Source organism: Petaurus breviceps, unplaced genomic scaffold (assembly GCF_028583685.1).
Source record: "Petaurus breviceps papuanus isolate PSGF00001 unplaced genomic scaffold, PetGlider_PUasm1.0 90865, whole genome shotgun sequence".
NCBI lineage: Eukaryota > Metazoa > Chordata > Mammalia > Diprotodontia > Petauridae > Petaurus > Petaurus breviceps.
This window is the reverse complement of record NW_027187367.1, coordinates 14,007,870-14,032,082: the sequence shown is the minus strand read 5'-3', so window position 1 is coordinate 14,032,082 and position 24,213 is coordinate 14,007,870. Positions and strand designations below refer to the sequence as shown.

At 37.8% G+C, this 24,213-nt stretch overlaps 1 protein-coding gene and 1 long non-coding RNA gene across 5 annotated transcripts in view; one reads left to right on the top strand and one right to left on the bottom strand.

Moving 5' to 3' along the window:
• BTBD9 (BTB domain containing 9) overlaps nucleotides 1–24,213 on the top strand; it is a 503,538-nt gene that overhangs the window by 357,955 nt on the left and 121,370 nt on the right. The gene's annotated exons all lie outside the window — the stretch shown is intronic.
• Nucleotides 2,016–24,052, bottom strand: LOC138150160 (uncharacterized). The gene is made up of 2 exons (XR_011165530.1): nucleotides 16,422–24,052; nucleotides 2,016–2,710 (listed from the first exon to the last, which is right to left on the bottom strand). It is a non-coding gene; the product is annotated as an uncharacterized lncRNA (long non-coding RNA).

The following is a 24,213-nucleotide window of genomic DNA, read 5'->3' as shown; positions in this document are numbered from 1 at the left end:
TCTCCTTCCCCCCACCCCCTCTGTTATGAACCTCATCTTTTACAGAAAAAAAAAATCAAGGCATTTCAACATGTACTCCCTCTTCTTCCCTTTTCCTCATCTCATGTTACTCATATGCCTTCTGCCACTCTCTTCCTTCAACCCTGTTTGGCAGAAAATGGTGGCCTTACTCCTTGTAATTCTAATTGGGAAATAGAATGAGTTCCATTTTGTACATGTTGCTGTCTACTAGATGTCTACTGGACATCCACTTTGAGATGTCTGAAAGGCAGTTAGAGATGTGAGATTTTAGAACTATCACCATCTTGTCTCCTCTAATATCTCTCCTCTGTCATCTACTCTTTCTCACTTACTATCATTCTCGTTCTGTCTACTGGCTCCTTGCCTACAGCCTATAAACATGCCATGTCTCCCTCATCCTTAAGAAAACCTCACTTGATCCTTCCATCTTTCTGACTTGTACTATCTCTTCTGCTCTTTGAACCTAAATTACTTGAAAACACCATTTACAATAGATGCCTTCACTTTCTCTCCTCTCACTCTCTTCTTAAGCACTTAAAAATACTCATCATTCCATCAAAACTTTTCTCCCAAGTTACTAGTGGTCTCTTAATTGCCAAATACAATGACCTTTTCTTACCCATTCTTCTGGATCTTTCTGCAGCCTTTGATGCTGCTAATCACCCTCTTCTCTTTAATGCTCTCTTCTCTCTAGGTTTTCAGGATACTTCTCTACTGATTCTTCTCCTATCTGTAAAACTCCCCCTTCTCAATCACCTTTGCTATATCATCATCCAGGTCATGCCCTCTAACTATAGGTGCCCCACATGGTTCTGTTCTGGGTCCTCTTCTCCCTCTTTCTACATTTAATTATTTGATGATCTCATAAGCTCCCATGGATTTCTTTACCATCTCCACTGATGATTCTAAAATCTCCTATTTCTAACTGCCTTTCAGACATCTCAAACTGAATATCCAGCATACATCTTACATGTATGTATGTAAAATATGTACAAAATGGAACTCATAATATTTCCCAAAATACATGTCTTTCCCTCCCCTTCCCCCACTCTCCTCCTCTCCATCCCCCTAATACTTCTATGTTACTATAAAGTACGTCTTCTAGGGGAGGCTAGGTGGCACAGTGAATAGAGCACCGGCTCTGGAGTCAGGAGGACCTGAGTTCAAATGCGACCTCAGACACTAAACATTTGCTAGCTGTGTGACCTTGGGCAAGTCACTTAACCCCAATTGCCCCTCCAAAAAAATAAAGGATGTCTTCTCTTCTCTGATATTGCCACATCCCGATACAGGTCCTTATCACCTCATACTTAAACTGTTTCAATAGCCTGCTAGTAGGTTTACCTGACTTAAGTCTCTGGTTTCCACTCCAAAACAGCCACCAAATTAAAGCTTTTCAAACTAGGTTCCAATCATGTCATCCACCCACCTCACTCAGTAAACTCCAGTAGTTCTCTATCCCCTGCAGCATCAAATATAAATTCTGGTTTAAAGACCCTCATAACCTAGCTCTATTCCCTACCTTCACTCACCCCCACCCCACCTTTCTAGTCTTCTTACTCCTTAATTCCCTGCCACATACTCTTCTGTCCAGTGAAATTGGCCTCCTTGCTGTTACACAAATAAGATACTCCATCTCTACGCTTTGGGCATTTTCTCTGCCTGTCCCTCATACCTAGAATGCTGTTATCCTTATCTCCACCTCCTGGCTTTCCTGGCTTTCTTTAGGACCCAAGTAAAATCCCAATTTTTACAGAAAGCCTTTCTTAAACCCTTTCATTTTAGTGCCTTCCCTCTTGTAATTATTTTGTATATTTCTAGTACATAATTTGTTTGTACATATTTATTCCCTTGTCTCCTCCATTCAATTCTAAGCTTCTTGAGGGTAGGTATTATCTTTGTCTCTTTTTGTGCTTAGCAGTGCTTAGCTAAGTGCCTAGTACATAGCACTTAATAAATGTTTATGCACTAGTAAGGTTATTATTGACAAACAATCAAGAAGGGCCTTTTTTAAAAGATAGAATATGAATTCAGCTTCAAGGAATGTGTACTAATCCAAGAGGTTTAGCTATAGAATACAGTGATTATTATAGCAGCAATTTGATTTTCAAAATCCTTTTTGAGTTCCTTCATGGCCTGCAACCAATTCATATTTTTCTCGGAGGCTTTTGATGGAGGAATTTTGACTTTGTTGTCTTCTTCTGGTTGCATGATTTGTTCATCTTTGTCACCAAAGAAAGATTCTATATTCTGATGTTTTTCCCTCTGCTCATTTTCCCATCCAATTATACGACTTTTGAGCTCTTTGCCATATTAGAACTCTGCTTCCAAAGTGGAGAATGTCCTAAATTTCTGGGGTTTTGTGTAGCTATTGTCAGAGCTACTTCGAGGCATCTTTGAATTTTCAGTTCTTCTAAGGTGATGTGATCAAAGGAGAGGTGTTTACTCCTCCCACTGTCTGTTCTCTGGTCTCTGAGTGACCACAAGCATGCTTTTCTGCCTCAGAACTGTGAGGAGGATTCCGTCTCCAGAGCCGCCACAAGTTCTGCCTCACCCCAGGACTGCCACCCCAAACTGCGACCCAGATCCAGCCAGGGCAAAGCCATGTACCAGCAATCTGAAGGATAAGTTGGAGATGTTTCTTCTACCCATTTCCATTTGAAGACCATTTTCCTTTCTGGAAAAGAAGCTAGAAACAAAAGAGGGTTTGATTAGTTCTGCCTTCTCTACTTCATTTTACATTTTCATCAGCCAAGGAGAGAATTCTTTCTTTGTTATTCCTGCACCAAACACAGCATGTAAGAAACCCTTTTTTGTGTCAAGCCTCTGCTTCTTCTGAGTTTTGGCCTCTCTGACTTAAAGCTTTGTGGCATTCTTAGGTGTTTGCCCTTGATTGAGTGCACTTCTTCTCTTTGCATCCTTTACATGTGTCTGTGAGTGTGTGTGTATCTATGTGTCTATGAATTTGTGTTCTTCAAAAAGCTTTATCTCATCTCCAAATACAGTATGTTGGCATCTTTAAATCTTTCTTCCTCTTTCTCTTTGAAATTGTTTATAATGGTATAGTAAGATTTTTCAGTTATTAGACTCTTATTTTACTCATTTACTCATATATTTTATAGTCTGTAGATATAGGACCATCACTTTTTTTTCTGAACTTTTTATGTTCTTCTTTCCTAAGATCTGGGATGCATGTCCAGCTACGAAGAATCCATCTTTATGTAGTTCTAATAGAAGCACTAATACAATAATCTTATTGGAACCAGTATGTCTAATTTGTTAAATTGACTCCTGGGCTAGAATTCACATGTTAGATTCACATTATTAATGCCACACCTTAGGCTCAGGCTGCTCCACAGAATTCTCTGTTGAGCAGCCTCTTATGAAACTCATCCTATTTCCCCAATGCTCAGTTTTGAGAGTAGCCATAGTGCTAGGAATAAGTGGAACCCCTGGCATAGCTGGTGTTCCTTTAGCATCCTCATTCTCTCTCGCCTTTTCCTCATTAATACTCTAAAGGATAATAGAGTTATCCTGCACGGTGCTGTAGAATGGATTCTTTCCATCTCAGCCTTTCTTGTTAATTTCTCTTGGGATCTAAGGCTTCAGAGCAAGCAGAATGAAATCAACCAGGTGGACCACTAACTCTTACTTATCTTCTCACCGTCATTATTATTTCCTTGCCTCTTGACTCTTTTTCCCCTGAATACAAAACACAAAACTTCCTGCGGCCCCAAGAGACCTACCAGTGGACTAGTTTCCTGTTCTTTCTTTCGAAGCAGTAGAAAAGGAGTTTTCCCTTTCTTCATTAAGCCTGTCGGACTTCTGAGGGAGCTTTCAGTGAGGATCTAGAGGGTCTGAAATGTGGAGCGTGTGTTCCTAGGTAGCTACAGATCCCAGACCTAAGAGGGGGTTCCAAAATGAACAGATGAACCAAATAATCCTGTACACTTTTTATGTTCTGCTTTCCTGAATACATAGAGTGAATCACTCCTAGATTTCATGCTATAAAATGGCATTTACATTGATAGATGATACCCCTTTGAAACCAGTATTAGAAAAGGTATTATCATGATTTGAGGAAGGGAGCATACACCCTTTTGATTCCTTCTTAAATTTGGAATGGTGATACTTAGCCCAAATTCCCTCTATTTCTGCTTCAGATGAGAGATGGGGGTGAGAGGTGGGAGCGGACACGAAGATAATGCAGGCTTCAGAAATGTGTGTCTTTGCACAGTGTGAAACCTTCAGCTTCCAGCTTGAGCCAGCTATTGTTTTTGCAGTAAGAAAATCCATGCAATTGAAGCTCTGTGTAAGTGGCTGAGAATTCAAAGAGACACGTCTCTGTGAAACTAACATTATGTTGTCAGGAACTGCATTTGCCTCTTCTGTGACATGATTAAGAGGATGTAGGAAAGATTTCTCAACCACCAATGACTGCAGACAGTGTGGAAATCTTGGCAGGTTTCAGGGAGAAGCCGCTGATGTGCCCAGATAGACATTTATTGATAGGAAACTAGATCAGTGGCACTTCTTCATGGGGATGGGTAATTGCCCAATGACAGGTTGATTAGTCAGTGACATTTGACCTGCAGCTTCTATTGCCTGTGATGACTGACTTGCTTTCCTAGTCACTATAGCTGAAGGGGCCCCAAGAATTTGAATCAGCACCTAGAGAGAACGCTATGGGAATGAAAAACTAAAGCCTTAGCATTCTGAGAGGGTAAAAAAAAACTCTTGAAATCCTGGACATTTTCTTTCTGGGATCAGAACATTAGATTTTTTTTTTTAATTTATTGACCCATTTTGTTTTAACATATAAACACTTCCTAAACAAACTTCCATATATCCCAACAGTCAGTTTATTGTAGACCTAAAGAATTTTAAGTTTAAGGTTCTTTGTAGTTGGTGACCACACGGGCTGAAATTTAAATAATGTGAGGTTAACAACATACTTCTGTGTGCTGCTTCTCTTCCTGAAAATACAGGGCATCTCAAAAGTCTTAGGGCAGTTTTAAGCTTTTTTTAAGCTGTCAAAGCTTAAAGACTTTGGGAATACCCTATACTACCTAATTGGTTTGTTTGGTTGTCGTTGGTTTTTTTTTTTATTTATTTAGAAAAATTAGCTTATTTCCTGCTTATTACTCTGTATGCTTATAGCTAGGTAGAGGAGCAAAGACCACAGAGTATGATCAGTGACATTCTTAATTCTAACAATAAATGTGACTTTAATCCCCTCTTGATAATAATTCTCTTGTGCTTTGGAAAGGACTCGACTGAGGGAGTCCACCTTTGACTGCTCTTTGGTGTTCTAAATGTGATGGGCAGTCACAAAAATGAATATATATCCACCCACTATTTCATGTTCCATTAGCAAGCACAGTTCAGTGAGCTTTCTTTTTCCTGGGGACAAAGGTATCAGAGACTTAGAAGAGGCTTTCATCAGTGTTCTTTACTTGGCTTAGCTTTTTTGTGAAGCAAGTAGCCAATTTAGCTGTATTTGTTGCAATGTACAGAAAACACTCCACTTGGGGCAAGTAGATCATTCTCTTGTCTCTGTCTCTCTGTCTGTCTCTGTGTCTCTCTCTGTCTGTCTCTGTCTCTCTCTCCCTCTCACTTTTTCTTTCCCTCTCCTCTGTCTTTCTGTCTTTCTCTGCCTTTTCATTTTTCCATCATCCCAAGTATATTCTGTCTATCCTTGACAGCTAAACGTTTTACACTTAGAAATGCTGGCTTTACAAGCTCAACTGGGTATCATATGGTTTTTTTTAGGAATAAAAGAAAGACATTACCTGCATTGTGTCTTGGAAGTGGTTAATTGAGGAGTAATTATATAATTTTCATGTTATTTTTCAAAACATTAAAATTTAAATAACAAATCTGTGGAGACTGGCCACATAAAAGGACCAGGGAAGAGATATGAAAACTAATTATATCTACTTAATTTTGTAGTTTGTAGTACCTTTGTCATCCTAGTTCAAGACTTCTTATCTTTCAACTAGCTGAGTGTGATATCCTTTTAAGTGTTTTCAGGTTAGTTCAAGAAATTGAATATGTTATGTATTAAGTGGTGTAATCATCCAGTGTTTTCCAGCTAATGTATGGCAGTACTTTACTGAAACCCTAATTATAAAATAGTCAATTAAATTAACTATTTTTACATTAGCTTGTAAGTGATGGTTCTATAATTGATATTGCAGCACTATAAGTAACATCACCATAATGCTGCACATAATAAACCCAATTTTAAGTAAGTAGGCTGTCCAGAAATGCAACACTGTAGATGAAAAATGGCAAAACAAACCCCACTATCTTACTGGTTGTTATGAGGACTAAGGAGTTAATGACAGCAAAACATTTTTAATTTCTCGTTTGGAAAATATCATATGAATACAATACATTAGGACCAACTGAGCTTACCCTAAAATATGTTCTTGATATATATTCATAATCTTGTTGTTTTATAGGAATAAAGGTCCTTTTTTATTTTGCAAAAGAAAAAACAATTTTTAACACAGAAGTTAATCTGGCACAGAATTGCTAAACTAAAGATCAATTTTGTTTCATGGTTATTATAGATAGCTAGTTTGGGGTTGAGGTTTTTGGGGAAAGGGTGTTTTCTTAAGCCTTTATTTATTTATCATATTTTTATGCCTTTAATTTATGCCACCCTAGCCTTTAGTCACTATGGTACATTTTTCCTTCTTTTCTGAATTCTTGGTCCAAACTTAAAGATTTAACTGACCTCTCATCATTATGTCACTATAATTTGTGCTAGATTCTCTTAGGGGCAGACAAGGGGAAGGGAGGGATGCTAAAGGCTGATCATTCAATTTGGCTGTTGCTGCTATTGCTCCTTTCTTACTTTTTACCATTCTGACTTTCTACTGCTCATTTTCCTTCCTTCCTCCTTAAAGATACATGAATAAAGAATAGTCTTGAATCTGTCAATATGACCCAGTTTTTAGCAAATCTAAAGAAGGACTTTATTGATAGAGATGGAAGATGGTCTGGAGAGGGTGGCAGATTGAAGTATCTCTGCTTTTGAGAGTGCCTTAATTAATCTTTTTTTTTTTTTTTAAGAAATCTCAGGAGCCATCTTATCTAGCCTGCATGTGACCAAGGGTCTCCTTTACAACATAGCTGAGAAATAGTCATCTAGCGTTCAATGAGGAGAAATCCACTGCCTCCTGAGATCCTTGTTAAGAAGTTATTATAGGGGCGGCTAGGTTGCACAGTGAATAGAGCACCAGCCCTGGGGTTAGGAGGACCTGAGTTCAAATGTGACCTGAGACACTCTAGCCATGTGACCTTGGGCAAGTCACTTAATCTCAACTGCCCTACCAAAAAAAAAAAAAGTTATCATTACATAGGTATTATTATTCCTATTTTCCCGAGGAACTGAAAGGCTCATGACTTGCCCCATTGTCTCCCATTTAGTGTCCAAACCAGGATTCTCATCTACATCTCTCTTAACTCCAGTCCACTGTATTTTTCTAGTGTGCCATTGAATAGACATCAGAATTTCGAGTATAACATGGGTTTTCAGACTTCGAATCTGGTGTTCTTTCTAATATACCATGCCATGCTGAAAATAGCACTATTGGCCCCATGATTGTGCAGTAAATACTCATTGAGCATCGGACTGTGATACAGTCATGTAATTTAATGGAACATAGTGTATTCTGCCTAATTGTTCAGGTTGTCTGATCTGAGTGTGTAAGGGAGCTATTAATAAGTTGGGCATTGACAGAACATGCCTGAGATTAAGTCCTAAAGTTAGACACTGATGTTGACACAGGCAGGAAATGTCCACACTTCCTATGATACTTCCATCTCCATTTGTCTGACGCTCTAGAGTCAAACAGTACATCCATTTATATTAGGAAAGCATCCTTTGTAACCAGCAGAGACAAACATTTCCTTTTTTGTTTGTTTCCTGAAGAATACCACAAACATCTCAATGTATTATATCTATAGCCTAGACTAAGTGTACCTATAAATTTGGTCAAAATTTTAAGACATTTTATGAAACATGCTTTGTATTAATAGTGTATTGCATCCTCATTTACAGCTTAAAGCCAAGGCAAACTATCATTTCACTGATTCATGATTTATTTAGTAAGTATAGTTTCTTCCTGGGACTGTCAGCACCACCACTTCTTTCACCCGTATACCTTGGAGCTTTGATTTCTAATAAACATGGACTGAAAAGTCTTATCCATATCTCCCAATGGATTCTAGGGCCTGACTTGTACAAGCACTTTTAAGGACCACAAATCCTGAAGCTTGGAAATTAGACAATACTGTTTGAGTTTTAGCATAAAGGTATAGCAGCCATTTCTGCTCTATAAGTTTTTCAAAGTTAAAAAAAAAAAGAAAGATTTCTATAGCAACCATATTGAATGTTTGAAAATATGGAGGGATTTGTGGAATTTTTGATGTGCCTTGGAAGAATAGAAAAGGTTAAATACCCAAAAAAAATTATTTGTGAGTTTTTGTGTATGATTTACTGCAGATTTCATCCATTTATCACTCTGAAGTGACTGGGAAACTTGACAACAAGTCATCATAAAATATAGCTTGAGAATTTGAAAGAAAAAAATCCTTGTTTAGAAAAATTAACTCATAAAGAAGACAATGGAAACTTCCAGCTTTACTTGGCTTAGTATTTTATGCATGACAGTATCCTCTATACACACTTTAGTAATTTTCCAAAGTTGTCATTTGAGACCTTTCTCAAAATAAATACCTCCTAGTTTACTGATAGTTATAAGAATTATATAAGAAAGTTCCCCTCAGAACACCAAGTGAATGACATGTCAGGCTCTTTCTTAATAATTTTTTCCCTTATAGTTTTCTGCATGGGTTTTTCAAGCTCCTACTCCTGGGATGCACCATAGGAAGAACAGAAAGATGTGCCTGTCATTTATTTTTTTCTTTTGGGGGCATGGAGTCAACAGAAGCATCTCAACATATTGACTGAAATTTCCTAATTTAGCACAATAAATTACCCTAATAAGTCCTTCAATTATTAAATAAAGTTATGCAGAAGAACGAAAGGAAAAGGTTAATGTGTCTCTGTCACCTATGAAAGTGGGATTCCCTTTTAGGGATAGCCCTTGAATGAATTTCATAGCAATATTCTATTATTTGAAAGTCTTCTAGATTAATAACCAGGCAATAAACCTTACCTGAAAGAAAAGAAGAAAATCTTTTTGAGAGGCGGACATTTATTTTATTGTAAAGATGCTTTTGATGTATCTTATGGCACTGTGTGTTTCTCAGATTTTAAGAAGGAAATGGAATGTACAACGTATACTGGTAATTACAAAGACCCTTGTTCAAATAATTTCAACACTTAATGATTTGATTTTTTTTAGGTGTATCTGAGGCTTAAGTAGAAACCACTTAAGTAGAAATTCAAGTTAACTCTTGCCTACTGTACACTCTTTGTACTTTCCCCTTCCCTAGGGAGATTTGTTGTAACCATGTCCCTCAAAGCCCTGCTTGCAAGGACATTCCTGGACAGGCACTCCAGTGCTTAGTGCTTGCTAGTCAGCATTTTCCCCTTTTGTTGCCAAGTTCATTAGTTAATGATCAGAAGCACCAGTTTAGATATGAAGAAACTGCACAAAGAGTACAGCTTCCATACTGTAAAATGAAAATGAAAGACTCTAGGTTTTGGAAGCTATATTAACTCTTACTGTAGCTCATAGATTGGACCACAATAGTTACCTGTCCAAGCACCACTTAATGGCTATATTTTGGACCCTCCTGACTTAGAGTGATGTCAGTAGTGACCATTGACCAGCAACCCTGAAAGTCTTCCCCTCCCCTTTTGATTTTTTTCTTTTTAATTAAAGGGACCATCCCTTGCCTGACTTCTTTAAGAGGTCTCTTCCCTGAATCAGCATTACCTCACTCAAAGTGAGAACCTGAAAAGGCCTTAGTCTAAAAGGGCCAGGGTCTCCCATTGCATCCTGGGTCATCTCCAGTCATCCTGATGAATATCTGGCCACTGAACCCAGATGGCTCTAGAGGAGAAAGTGAGGCTGGTGACCTTGCACAGCCCTCTCTCCCTCACATCAAAGTCAACTGTAAGTCATGTCAGCATCTCCCTGACGCCATGGACCTCTTTGAAAATGAAGGACAAACTTACAACAGCTTGAGACATTGAACACATGACATTTTTCCAGGGTCCCCCAGACATGGAGGCCTTTATAAAGAATCCATCCTCAATATCATACTACAGACATTCCATTTGAACCAAAAAAGAACCACCTTGTTAGTTTGGTTTCTCTTATCTACCCCCATTAGGCCCCAGAAAGTCTCACTCGTATAGGAGGTAATTTACTGTTCATTTTTAAATGCTCATGGTCTTTAAAGTCCCTTCCAGCTCTAGATCCATGGTCCTGTGATCTTTTGTGCCCTTTTGTCTTGAGGCTTCTCTATGAGTATATGAAGCATAAACACAGTAATTAAATCATATCCAGCTTCTAAAATAATCTATTTTAACAAAAAGCATGTGATCACTTACTGAATAGTTTAGAACCAAAATGAGAAGTGTTTCTTGTGTTTTAAAACATGTGTTTTACTTGTCTCTTTATATGAAGTTAATTCCAAGGCAGAGTCTTTTTTTTGGTTTTGGTATATTTCTTTGCTATGCATAGTAAACTGTTATTCACCAGAATAGTGACAGGACTCAGTACGAGATCCTAAAATGCCTTCTGAATTATCAGAGAAAGATTAAATTATTTTCAACATGGTTTTATTGTTAGATGTATTTTATAGTATCCTAAAATTATTGGAAGATCTATGCTCCATGTATATGATAACAATGTTAACTAAAATACTTAATTTAATGAAGTTTCCTTTTTGTCCAATTACGTGAAAACATACTACATTTTGTTAATTTATTCTGCAAAAATGATAGTGGGACATAAAGATCAGCTGGTTCCCTGAGAATAAAATTATAAATGGTTGATCAACAAAATGACATCATAGCATGGTTTTATGACTCTGTGGTAGGTTTTGATTATAATGTATTTAAAATATTATTGTAAAACACTATTGACAAATGACAACTGATAAATGATAATTATGTGAGCTGTGCCTATACTTCTCTAATTTTTTTTGTTTTATGCATTGAGTTCATCATGTAGGACAGATGTTCCCGAACTTATTTGGCTTACCACTTCAAAAAAAAAAAATTACTCAGTACTCCCCTGGAAATCTACTTTCTTTAACCCTCTAATGTTTGTTTTTTTTTATATTTGCATCATTTCAAAAAATATAGAATTTTTTTTAATGACTCATCTTAAATTTAACAATTTATTGTAAATTTGTAGTTTCTTCCTATATACTTCCTGTCATTTTGATGATGCAGTATTGAATGTCATGTAATACTATTATGTTGTAAACAAGTAATTACATGAAAAAAGGTTTTTCAAAATTTTCTTCTTTCCTTATGCTTCCACCACCCCCTTATTTTTATTCAATGCCTGCCCCTCCAGTTGCACCTGAGGCTATGACCATGCACATCCTTCCTTCCACCCCCACCTCCATTGTTCCAGTGCCCCCCATTGCAGTGTCTTCCACTTTGGGAACCTGTGAATTAATTGTAGGGAATTTCCAGTATGGAAACTCTATCCACTAATGCAGTTCAGCAGCTCTTTTACAACTTTATAGTCTTAAAGAGTTTTCTGGGATAATGACTTGCCATGTTCACATAAGCAAGTATATGAACATGTATATCTGAGGCAGAACTTGAACCAAGTCTTCCTGTCTCCAAGGCTGGCCTTCAAACCTATGTCACCCTGCTTCTCTTTTTAAGAATATTGTCCCCCTGTGAATTGGTACAACCATTCTGTAAAGAAATTTACAGAATACCACTTCCTGGCCATCTCCAAGCCATGTTGCCTGTACTTTGGTCTTTTCGTCCTCCCACAAGAATTTGGACTCCTCCCCCTGGGACATTGGGCTCTGATTGGTGAGCTTTTATCTTACCTTGCGTGGTCCCAAGCCCACCATTTCACTTCCCAGCCATCTCTAAATCATGCTGCTTGTATTCTGGAGCCATGCTACTATATACATAATCTCCCTTTCCAGCTCCAGCTCCCCATTTATGTTGTCTTCACCTGTTAGAATGTAAGCTCCTTGGGGGCAAGCTGTCTTGCTTGCAAGTTTTTGTATCCTTAGTATTTAACACAGTGCCTTGCACTATTTTTTTAATTCATTCATTCAATTTGAAAATATACTTGAGAGAGACCGAATTGTCCATACACTTTGATCCAGAGATTCCACTACTGCACACACACCCCAAATAAGTCAGTGAGAAAAAACAAACAAACTGTATGCTGAACAGCCACCAAAATATTTAGAGCAGCCATTTTTGTGATAACAAGGAACTGGAAACAAAATAATATGCCATCATCTGGAGAATGGCTAAACCACTTGTATTACATGAATGTAACAGAATATTAGTGTGCTGCAAGAAATAGCCATGATGAATATAGGAAAGCGTGGAAGGATTTCTGTGAACTGATGCAGAGTGAAATGAACAGAACCAAAAAAATAATACACAAAATGAGGACTACAGTGAAAATATAAAGAACAACTACAAGAAAACAACTGCATCTGAAAGTTGCAAAATCATAATAGTCAAGTGTAGCCTCCAAAAAGAAGTATGGGGAGACTCATCCACTTCTTTTCAGAAGGTGGGCACCATAAGCGTGCAACATTACATATAATATCAGACTTTTTATATATTGGTTAGTTTTACATAGTGTATTTTTTATTCCTCTCTTTTTCATTCTCTTTTAGGCTCTCTGGGAGGAGATTGGGAAGGGATACTCTGGGTGTAGGTCATATAAAAAGCATAAATAGCAATGAAAATATCTACATTTCAGTAGATCACATTCCCTATCTATAAGACCAATAGATGAAATATGCTTTCCTTACTGTGAAATAGCAAGTGAGAAGATAAGAAAAAACAACAGTCAGTATGTTCATGTCATCTCTGCTCCTGGCTCGCTCCTACCCTGGCATTGTGTGTGTTTGGTATACAATCACTTAAGATGAGGAAAAGGAAGATAGGAATAATGTTGGCAAAGTCTGAGAGCTGTCAAGAGTTCAACTTGCATTTTCCTTTCCCTAGTTGCAGAAAAATCAGGTCATTTCTTTTAGAAAATTAACAGTTACATGGACAAATAAATCAGTGGAGAAAAACTGTTCATTGTTCGAGATCCCCAGAAGAACAGAGTTCAGTTGTTATGGTCCTTTTGTTGAGATATGAAAAATAGCTTTGTAGTGATGGTATTCACCATAGAGAGGTTTTACTCATGATTCTTGGTTTGCCACTGTGATAGAGGAGTTTTCAGCACAGAGTTCATGTCAGAGAGGACTTCCCTATAGAGTGTGAGGTCTTCCAGATATTCCTTTTTGTATTACATCAAGAACTGGAGAGTTCTGCAAGAGATCTCTAACCACACAAAGGAGCTCAGTCTGTCCATCCATGTAGGAAAGACCAAGTCAGTGAAAAATGTCTGTCACCCAGATTTCAATGTGTATTTGCTACAAGTAGGAAGGGGCCAGGCCCAGGGTATATTTGGACAAACTGAGTTGAAGAAGAAGAGGAGTATAGATTTAATGACTTTCAAGAAATAGCAGAACTTCTTTATTGACCCCAGACTTCCTGTGAAAGCAGAGACCCCATCTTTTCAGTACTGACATTCTGCTGATGGTGCTATATCATTCAGTCAGAAAGCATTTATGTGTCACACATTCTTTGTGCCATTTACTATATTAAACTCACCTAACCCCAGGGTTCTCCCATTTGTAATTGGGAGACAACATACAAATAACTAGGCAGGTATAAGATCTATCCAGTGTAAATGGAAGGTAATCTCAGAGGAGCTGCACCAGAATTAAGGAATGACCAGGAAAGGTCTCTTGCAGAAAGCAGCCTTTGAACTTAGTCTTAAAGGAAGCCGGGAGGTGGAGGTGAAGAGGAAGAGCAACGAAGTCATGGGGAACAGCCAATGAAAAGGCACAAAGTTTGGAGATAGATGGATGTGTATGAGGCAACAGCAAGTGGGCCAGTGCAAGCTGGGTTGGGAGTAGTGTAGAAAGGTCAGAAAAGTAGCAAGGGGCCAGGTTGCAAAAGGATTAAAACAGAGGATTTTGTAGTGAATCCTGGAGGTAATAGGTAGCCAGTGATATTCATTAGAGAGAATATTGGGAAGTGATATGATCAGACCTGTGCTTTAGGAAGATTGCTGTACAGCAATGAAATATGAAATGCAACAACTGCCTTTGGAAAACTACAGATAAGCATTACAGAGAGGGCAGTGGAAAGGCACATTATGGCTATAAACAGGCAGCCATATGTAACCAATGGGGAACTCCAAAGAAGAACAGGAGTAAAAAACATCAAGGAATTACATAATAGGAAAAGAATCCAGGATGGTGAGAAGAGGAGATGACAGGTAGACAACCAGAGTGTTCTACTGGTGCCCTTGAAATGCTAAGAGAAAGTAAGGCATGGCTCCACGTTTAATGCCTAGTAGCAGATGTTTGGGAGAACACTGCTAAAAGTTATAGAAGAGAGGTAGCTATAGAAGGGTTATGATTTTGCATCATTGGAGGAAACTTAACAAGATCACAGGTCTTTTTGAGTATTTGAAAGCTATACCTGCAATTAGAGGGAAAAATTTATCCATTAAAAATATTTTCTTTTTGAAAAAAGGTTATTGCATGGGAAGACCATGGGAAGACTCCTTATACATATTTTTTGTTTTGTTTTGTTCTGTGGCTGTGGTCTGCAATCCTGGCTATTGGTCTAGCAAAATCCTTATCTGTGGTCACAGTAGAATAAGACCTGGTTTGAAAGTCTAGATGCATCAGTAAAGTCCATCTACACCAGTGGAGAAAAACTCAGAAATTCCCTGCCCTAGTCAAATGAGGAATTAGTAGTGTTAACCTGTTCAAAGGATATCATAATGTTATATACTGTTACCATCACACTGGTTTTGTGTTTTATTTTGATATGTTTAAGTAGACATCATTGTGCCTTTTCTACTTCATTATAATAGTAACATTTCTGGAACAAAATTAGATTACATAGCCATAGCATTGATTTTCTGACCTTTGCTTGTCTTTTCACTTATTTAACAGGGAAGAAACAAAGCAATAAAATAGGCCCATCACCATTTCTGAAAACGAAGAGTTTTGTTTTTGGCTTTGATTTTTCAAGTGGAATATTTTGCTCTTTGTTTCATCTCTAAGTCTCAACCTTTTGCTCTTAAATTAAATGTTAGAGATGTGAGGTGAAAGACTGGTCTAGAACTGTCTGTATAGTTGTCACAGTAAGAGAGATAGGATTATATATCTTCAGTCCCACCAAAGATTTCTTTTGGGACTATTCCCTGGAAATCTATTAAAACACAAACACATTCAACAGAAGAAAGAGTTTTTAGGCATTTCTGGGTTGTATTAAGTCTTGGTTTAAGCTGTATGTGTTGTTTATTACCTCCATGCCTCAGTTCTCTCTGTTTGGTGATGTCATCGTTATTTTTCTTTCTAATATCCAGTTTCTTTCCTTATGTACACTGCTTGTTTAAGCAGGTGAAATTAAACAATCAGGCTTTCAGGAAACAGATGTTTTACATTGAAGTTTCTATTCTGAAACAGTATTGAAAGTGAAAATCCAAGGAGTTGGGCATAGGATAGATGCAGCATTTGTATTTTCATAATTGATACTCTTGTAAGAAGTTACTCTGTGGGGGCAGCTAGGTGGCACAGTGAAGAGAGCACTGGCCCTAGCATCAGGAGGACCTGAGTTCAAATTTGGCCTCAGACACTTAAGACTTACTAGCCATGTGACCTTGGGCAAGTTGCTTAACCCCAATTGCCCTTCAAATAAAAAAAAAAAAAGCAGTATTTCATGAGATAGTGGCAGAAAAGGGAAGGGTAGCATTGAGGGTTATGGTTCAGTAGAGCCATACCCGGACAGGATGCCAGGAAAGCTGTTACAGGGTACTCTCCAACAGAGGAGAAAGTAAGTACTACAGCCTCTCCCTTTTCTCCTCAGCTTCCAATTTCCCTTGATTCCTGAGGCCTGCTAGTAGTTCCTAAGCTCCTGTGGCTGTTCAGGAACCTCATAGCTTGGTCCCTTGTATCTTAAGGATCATCATAGTCTTTATTTGAGGTAAATACCAATTTCTGGCATTGTCTTTTATGACTTAAGCCAGGTTTTCCTGGCTCTCTGACAGCCTTCAATGCCTTACCCATCTTCTCTTTGCTCCTTGTCATGAGTCTCTATGGTCACTATTAGGGACTCAGTGCAAATAGTAAGATGATTCAGAGAAACCGTACCAATTAGTGGTCAATGAACTTACCTTCTCTCCCTGTACTTCTCTGTCAGCAGGGACAATAATGTAGTATTGAGCATGTTTGCAGGTGTACATTGCCAGGGCAGTGTTAGAAGTATTTTTGTTGACAGAGATAACCATCAGGCTTCTATGTAGGCTCTGCTTACCTAAGTGACAGTGAGATAAAGTTGGAGCTTCCAGCAGATTGAGTAATGGAGCTTAGTGGAAATAAATATTTATTGTTCTGATATAGGAGGGATGTGCCAGCTGAAGAAAAGCTATGTGGTGAAATCCACAGGGCAAGATTTGCTAATGAAGCCTAATTTTATATTTGAGTCTAATTTGGAAAGTTCCAGCAGCAGCAGTGCCTTAGATATGCACTCTGGTGATTTATTCATCTCTGCCTCCTCCACTCAGATATTCTCCTTCTAGCTACCCAATATCCATCACAGGAAAACAGTTTCTATATAGAAGTTTACCCTGGTAGCTTGCCTAGAATACATTTTGAAGGATTAGTGTACATGGCAGGGAGACTGGCCCCTGTGCTCAGAGTGTTCTGGTGAATATTCATATCAGCACCTGGGAGGGTTATTTCTAAAAAGGCAACTTGTACAGAATAAATTTCAAAGAGGGAGTGTTTTTCTCTTTGACAATCCTTCAGCCAAACAAATATGGAAAGGAGGGGCTACTCTACCAGTCTGGAGAGCATGAATGAAACTAAACATAGCAATCACCCTTGTAATAGAGATAGTTTTCTCCCAGTGGAGCCTTTTCTGGGGCTCCCAGCCTAATGAGACAGTACCAAACAACTCCTGAGAAAAACAACAACTGCCTATTTAGCCTTTGGCCCTGAAACCCACACCAGTTTGGTTTAATTACTTCTGTTTAGCAGTTTAAAAAAGTGATAGTTATTAATGTTGGTTGGAAACGTTTGAATTAAAACTACTGATCTCAGCTTTGAAAACCTGGATCAAGGAAACTGTACAGAGCCCCCAGTGATCAAAAGAATCCCACTGAAAATATAATTAACTACTTTTTCCCCTCAGCCTTTTAAAAAATTTGCATAACATTTTCCTTTTTTACCCCTCCTTCCAGTCCTTCAAAAGATTTATCTTACAATCGCATGTTAAATTGAGGTATTATCTTTTGTTTATAAGAATTCATCACAGCAGGGATCCTTACCTTAAAATATTTATGAGTACAGTGTTACTCTTATTGGTGCAACAAGTACACACCACATAGAGAAAGTACTATAATTTATTGGAAAAATAAATCAGATCTCAGATATAGTATATTGTTGTAATTATCTGGGCAGTTAAATTTTATAGCACTTGAAATTTAATATGTTTTTATTTTTCTGCTTTGGAGTAAAGGTGTTATAGTGTAGAAACCTTCCCAGAAAAACTTCACGTAGGAAATTAATTTTGAGAAGGCATTTAAAAGGAGAGGAATTAAGGAGCTGATAAATGTTAAGAAGATTTTCACGTTACAAAGAATAACAGAATAAATTTCAGAGCCAGGAATTTAAGAAGAAAAAAGAAGTAACTTAAGGTAGACCAAAACTAAAAGAGGAGGAGGAGTAAGTGAATATCAGAGTTGAATGGCATAAATGACTAGATACTGTTAATTGGATGTTTACACTGGACTAGAGGTCCATTCTAGTCTCTTTTTTTTAGTCACTGACTAGTAGGTAGACTTTCTGAACCTCCATTTTCTCAAGAAGGTTTGACTGGATTACCTATGTGGTCACTTTTAGCTCTAATATTTTATGTTCAGTTAAACCTCCTTCTGTTTCTGCAGTGATTGTGACAGGATGCTAAAGAAGTGGGCAGAGTGTTAATTAATGGGATTAATGAAGAAATATTTCTTGAATACTTACTGTGGTCCAAGCATTGTGTTGTATGTCTCAGGAAATACATAGAAAAAAAGAAGAGAGTCTTTAGTCTTAAGAAACTTACTCTCTAAGAGGGGCAACAGCACATTTAGGAGAGTTTAGTTGTAAGTCAAACATTAAGGTCCAGAAGTTGTGAGGGTATATATAGCTACAGGTGGCAAGGCCTAGGATTCCTTTTTCCTTGGAGTATCTGCCCCATATGAGAGGTCTGCTGCCACTCGGAAGGGATGGGGGGGTTCCATATTAGGGTCAGAATGAAGAGGGAATTCCTAGATTCACTATGGTTTGATTCAGGGTGGGATTTCAGTGACCAGCCAAGAAGGGAAAAGGGTAAGGAGGCATTGTCAGGAATGTTGAGTGTAGAATATATGGCGGAGAGAGATATGGGGCTGCTCTCAGCACCAGTTCTGGCTGGGGCCCTCCAGGCACTCCCAGATGGGATCTGCCATCAGAGTGGAAGAGGAAAGCAGGACTAAGGATCACATAGTTTTTAGACAATCTATAAACTTTAGTGTAGCTGTTGGTACTCTGTATTATAGATTTTTTTTTTTTTTGGTCTAATGACCAGTACTTGGAGATGCTACAAGAGGAGCCGAATCTTAACAACTTCACATTTTTTTCTATAAGTGACGCCAAAAGAAAGAAGTTGAAACTAAATGGACGGATGGTTTCCCTAGGAAGGTTAAAAAAAATGAGTTGAGAGAATTGGTTTTCTCATGTACCCAAAGGCAACAAGAAATATAATTTCATGGAATATTTGCTTATTTCATATTTCCCTTGATAATATTAGCAGAAAGAACACCATGAAAATAATTATAGCTTATATACCAACACCTGTTGTGGAAAGCGAAGTAGAAAAATTCTGCAAAGAATTTAATCATACCCTCAAAATTGTCAGGATATACTTTGATACTCAGTGCTTTCTTTACGAAGGTGGGAATAGGTAAAGATAGCAAAGAATACATTGGAAAACTTGAATCAGGGATAAAGAATGAGAAAAGCTAAAGATTTGTAGACAAGTCATATAGAAACCTGATACCACCTATATATGAATACTTTTTCGTGATAGAAATTGAAGGGCACAGGATGTGATGAACACCATAATATCACAAAAAAAATGAAATTGATTACATTTTAAAAAGGAATACTTATCAACATGGTGATCATTCCTGAATCAACTGTTTTTATACAGTCAGACCAACTTTTTTGAACAAAGATAAAAATAAGTACAAAACTGAAAAATTAAAATAAGAAAAAACTGTGGCATGCATTTAAAATAACTAACCCAGTTAACTTTAAATAAATTATTAATGATGAAAATTGTGATAATTGACAGAAGAAAAGTTGTAAACACTGACTGTGATAATTTCATGTAAAAGTTTAAGCAATGTAAATCAATTCCTATAACATGGAGACCAAAGAATTATCTCTCAAATTTATGTCAAAATCACAAGAGATTCTTGAAAATATAACAGCACAGTTAAAATTTTGTTTGACCCTCTGATTATTAATCTCAAGTGAGACATAAAGATGTTGACCACTGAACTGGAGAATGTCTTGGCATAAAGTAGAAGTACTCTTTGTATTGTATCAAACCTCAAAATGTTATAGAACCTCCTAAATAAGAACTGTAATAGCTCATCCAAAGAATTCAGTATATGCACTCTGGAAAGGCTAAATGAATGAAGAATGCCTTTTGTCTGATGGCTTAGAGTTTGATGGATAGCTTGTAGAACTGGCCTATCTATGCATATATCTTTAACCGACACTGAATAGACACTCCGCTGAGCCCAGAATTAAATTGGGTGAAAGAAGTGAGCTGACTTGTCTTTGAGAAATTGAACAGTGTTTTAAATGACCCCAAGTTCCTCTCTGAAGTAAAGGCCCATTTAAAAAAAAAAAGAAATCACTGCTTCCAGTGATGCTATTTAGATGTAGATCATGGAATATCAGAGTTTTGGGAGGATTGATATTTCAGGCCACTGAAAAACCACATGGTTAATGTGAGTAGCCTACAGCATATTACCAGAGAAGAATTATGTAGGAGTAGCTACATTAAGGATATCATAAAGAGAGATGTATGACCAGAAAAGGCTGTTTGGCTGGTCTTGTATCAAGAGCAAAGGTCAGTCAGTGGATTATATGCTTCTTTTTGTTTTTCTGTGAAATGTCAAGAACTTTCAAAAATGGTCTCCAACACACTGGGTGGATGTTCTGTGCAGAAATCATAGGGAGATGTTTTCCTTGACTGATCTCTGTGCCTATAACACTCTCCTTCCTCAGTCCCACCAGCTTCCTTCAAATCCCAAATAAAAAGTCTCCAAGAGAAGTCTTCCCTGATCCCTCGTAATTCTGGTGCTTTCCTTCTGAATGTAACTTGTTTGTACAGAGTTGTTGGTCTGTTGTCTCCCCCATTAGACTCTGAGCTCCATGAGGAGAGGGACTGACTTTTTCCTTTCTTTTGCATATGAGACCTCCCCACCCTCCTCTAGACCCTCTATTTTCTCCCTTTTCACCAGGTTGCGAGGATGCAAAAGTCTGCCTGTAACTAAATTCTGCATCTCCTACAGACAGATTCCTTTGAAAATGCTGCCCAGTGGAATAGAAAGGAACAGTGGAGCTTATTAAATTTCTTTAGCCCCTGCTACTTAAGGCTTTTATAAGTTCTGTGTGTCTGCTCATGTATTAATGGGTAGTCAGAGAATTGGTGGGGAAAAGTGAAGGACTTGCAGTGGTCATTAGACCTTGAGAAAATGGCAATATCAGAGGTGGGATATTTCCTTTCAGTTGTGGGATTCCTTTTAATCTGACTCTCCCTCACTTCTTTCCCATCTTCATCCCTTATACTCTAAGACCTTCTCTTCCTTTAAGATGAACAATACAGAAAGGAAGACTAGAGTTTTGAAGTACTAAGTGCCATGGTAATAGTGACTGTAAAACAAACTAATTTTTCTGGTAGAGGATAACGTAACTTGGTGAAAGAGACTTTGTTGGTCACAAAATGGAGTTTTGTGAATGATTTCAATGAAGTAACAATGAACACTGGGTGAATGGAGTATCTAAAAAGAAGTAGTAAATGCATAAGAGTTAGAAATGGAACATGGAAACCAGTGAAACAATAGAAGTTGACTGGGAAGGAGAAGTAATTTTTAAAGTCTATTAGTATATAATTTACGATATTGGGAAAAGAAAAAACTAGAAATCTATTATGAGTTATTGGCAAGGGTAGGTGGAACACTGGTGAAGAGAAGGTTGAAGTTAAATTCTTCAGACAGACCCTTTGTGATAAAAGCAAAGCAGTGTTTAACAGAGGGGAGCAGGGCTGCTAATAATAAAATGGAATGAAAGAATCAAATCTATCATGTGAGCCATGCCTTCTTATCATGGAAAATGATTTAGAGAGAGAAGGAAACCAATGTGTTCCCTCTGACAACTGAATGTGAGATGATGATGATGATGATCTTTTATTTTGCTATATTCCAAAAACTAAAATTGGATATATTAAGTGAAAATCCATGAAGTATAATTCCTAGGAATAAATTTAGAGATAAGAGAGTTCTTTAAAATGTTTTTTTCTATCCCCATAAAGCTTACAAGTATTTGTTGTATTCCCCCATTTAAAAAAAAATGCTCTCTTTGCCATTTTAACAAGATCAGGCTGTTGAGGGTCTTCCCAGGAATTGGACTCTAAGAGAAAATGAACTTAGAGCCTGCAGGTGGGAAGGGACAGGGGAAGAAGCATTCATGTGTGTGTGTATGTGCATGTGCATGTGTGGCAGGCACATCAGGGAATGGGTGATGCATCATCTGCCTAGAGTTGGGTTGCTTTGTCCTCATGCAACAACGTGGATAATACTTCAGAGCTAAATCAGGCCAGCATCAGCTTAGATATCACTGCAGAGGTGTTGCTGAAAGCAAGAAAGATGGCCTTGCTGTAGAGAAGGGAATTGATGATACCAAATTTAAACACTCAGTGAAAGATCTGTAAAGGTAAGCACAGCTTAGTGTGTCATTGCTCAGAAGATCTGTAGCATAATGAGGGTTTTTTTTTTGTTATCTTTTAAGACTGTACCTGGATCATTTAAATGGGTCCTGATATTTTGATGCCTGCATCTTTGCCTAAGGAAAGATTGTTTTGGAAAGTCGCCTTGAGAAATAGAGAAAATGGCCTTTCAGAGAAAAGCCCTGTACCCACTTCTCTTGTGCCGTTTGATTTGAAAAAACTTAAAATTCTGTTAAGGTAGACCCAACTGATTTGGAATTCATGATAATCCAGTAACAGACTGGGCTAAAGTTTATTTTTGTACTATATGAAAAAATGGTTTCTTAAATGAGTTAATAAGGCATAACAGATTGCTGGGTAGATGTTTGTTCCCTTAATTAAGGGAGCAAACTGTATATGCATTTGAAAGTCACAAAATTAAATTTTTTGAAAGATGCAAAGGATCACCACTGTTGCCTGTTGTATTAGACAGGCTGCTTTATGCTCTCTGGTACATAGGATTTTGTCTCACCAGAGTATTCATAGTCATGTGACCTTCCACATTTGTTCCATTCCTTGAGGATGGGTTTATTAAAGCTGGGAAGGACCACTTTGGCTCATTCAGTTCTTTTCTCAGTTATCTAGCCTGAAATTCAGTTAAGACTGGGGTCAGAAGATAGGAAATTTCTTCCTTTCTTCCCATTTTCTATTAGCTAGTCAAGATATATTTTCTATGTGGGAGGTTGTAGAATTTTTTTCAGAAACTCCCTTTTTACATTTAGCCTGAGGGATTTAGCCGCCTACTAAGCATGGAAGCCGATTGTACCCTACCACTTTGAGCAGACTCTTATTGTTCCCCCAGTCTGCTGGGAAGAAATATATCTTGCTGCCGGTTTGGTTTTTTCTCCCAATCCTGGCAAAATATTTGTATCCTAGATGTCTTTGTTTCTTCTTAAAAGAGAGACCAGAAGACATGTCCAATTGTTCTTTGTGTCCTTTGGCATAAATTGGAGGATCTGTGGGAGCCAGTGTACTGTACTGGAAAAGAACCCTTGACATTTTGCTGTCCTCTAAATAGTTGGTAGAATATAAGCTCTTTGAGGGTAAAGTCTGATTTTCATTTTTTTTTCTTTGTCTCCATACTTATCACAGTGTCTGGCATCTGGCATCTTCAGAAAAAAAAAACATAATGATAATGGCTAAAATTTACACAGTGCTACCTCTGAGCCAGGCACTATGTTAAGCGCTTTATAATTATTATCTCATTTGACCTTCGCAAAAACCCTGGGAGGTAGGTGCTATTAGTAACTAGAGTATCTTGCAGAACATTCTGTAATTCAGAATGGACTCCCCAGTTTATCCAGACTAATGAGATTTGAGGTTTCTTGTGTTCTTCATTGAGATAAGTTTTTATGGAAGAAAGTGTCTGCTTGTGTAGCTAAATTTCATATTCTTCCATTTATGAATAGACTTTTGAAAAAAGGAGCGTTCAACTTTGTGGAAACTCTGTCCTGTTCCTAAGAAAAGATGGACCAACCATCCATTCACTCAAATAATTTCTTCAGCTATTTAGGACAGTAGGCTTTAGATCTCAGTGCTGACACTCCTACTCATGATGCCATAGCTACCACCCTAATTCAGGAGCTCATCATTTTCCATCCATCTCCCGGCCTCTTTCTCCTCCCACAGAAATGGAACTTGGACCCTCTGGCATCACCTCTTCCCCTGGCTTTCCAGCTCTAGATCCTGTATGTGTGTCATTTTTTCTCTCTAGAGAACATAGGTTCCTTGAAGGCAGAGGCAGTCTTACTTATTTGTATCTTCAGCATTTAGCACTGTGCTTGGAACATAGTGAGCATTTAAAAAAAATTTTTTGTTCATTTCACATCAACTAGACTATAGAAAAAAAAACCTCACAGAATTTGAGAATTAAAAGGGATCTC